This window comes from Nannospalax galili, unplaced genomic scaffold, assembly GCF_000622305.1.
Source record: "Nannospalax galili isolate Female #2095 unplaced genomic scaffold, S.galili_v1.0 scaffold1338, whole genome shotgun sequence".
In the NCBI taxonomy this organism is placed as follows: Eukaryota; Metazoa; Chordata; class Mammalia; order Rodentia; family Spalacidae; genus Nannospalax; species Nannospalax galili.
The window spans coordinates 621,229-622,562 of NW_008341041.1; positions in this window are offsets into that span (position 1 = coordinate 621,229).

The window sequence follows — 1,334 nt, forward strand, 5'->3', positions numbered from 1 at the left end:
CACTCAGGTTTGCTTTGGCTATCCAAGGTCTTTTGTGTTTTTATGTGAATCTTAGGATGGTTTTTTCCAATTCTGTGAAAAATATCATGTGGATTTTGATTGGCATTGAATTGAGTATATAAAAGACTTTTGGTAGGATGGTCATTTTCACAATATTAATTCTTCCAATCCATGAGCATGGGAGGTCCTTTCATCTTCTGATGGCTTCAGTCTGTTTCTTTAAGGATTTAAAATTTTCATTGTAGAGCTCTTTAATGTCTTTGGTCAAGTTTATTCCTAGATATTTTATTTTATTTTTTTGCAGCTATTGTGAAGGGGAGTGTTTCCATGTGTTCTTTCTCTGATTGCTTGTTATTGGTATATAGAAAGGCTACAGACTTTTGTAGGTTAATTTTGTGACCTACCACTTTATTGAACGTGTTAATAATTTCTAGCAGTTTTTTGATGGAATTTTTGGCATCTCTTAGATATAATATATCATCTGCAAAAAGGGATAATTTGATCTCTTCTTTTCCAATTATTACCTCTTTTATATCTTTCTCTTGCCTTATTGCTTTTGCAAGAGATTCAAACACTATGTTAAAGAGAAGTGGGGATAGTGGGCAGCCTTGTCTGGTTATTTTCTGGTGGAATTTTTGGCATCACTTAGATATAACATCATATCATCTGCAAAAAAGGGAATAATTTGATCTCTTCTTTTCCAATTATTACTCCTTTAATTTCCTGCTCTTGTGTTAGTGCTCTTGCAAGAGTTTCAAACACTATGTTAAAGAGAAGTGGAGATAGTGGACAGCCTTATCTGGTTCCTGATTTCAATGGGAATGCTTCCAGTTTATCTCCATTTAGAATGATGTTGGCTTTGGGTTTGTTACATATGGGTATGACTTTAATTATGTTGAGATATGTTCCCTCCGGTCCCATTCCCTCTAGGACTTTGAACATAAATGCATGTTGAATTTTGTCAAAGGCCTTCTCTGCATCTATTGAGATGACCATGTGGTTCTTGTCATGTTGAATTTTGTCAAAGGCCTTCTCTGCATCTATTGAGACAACCATGTAGTTCTTGTCTTCTAGCCCATTTATATGATTTATGACATTTATTGACTTACATATATTGAACCATTCTTGCATCTCTGGAATAAAGCCAACTTGATCATGGTGGATGATCTTTTTGATGTGTGTCTGTATGTGGTTTGCAAGTATCTTGTTGAGAACTTTTGCATCTATGTTCATTAAAGATATGAGTCTATAGTTTTCTTTTTTGATTGTATCTTTACCTGGCTTTGGTATTAGAGTGATGCTGGCTTCATAGAAGGAATTTGGAAGTTCTCCCT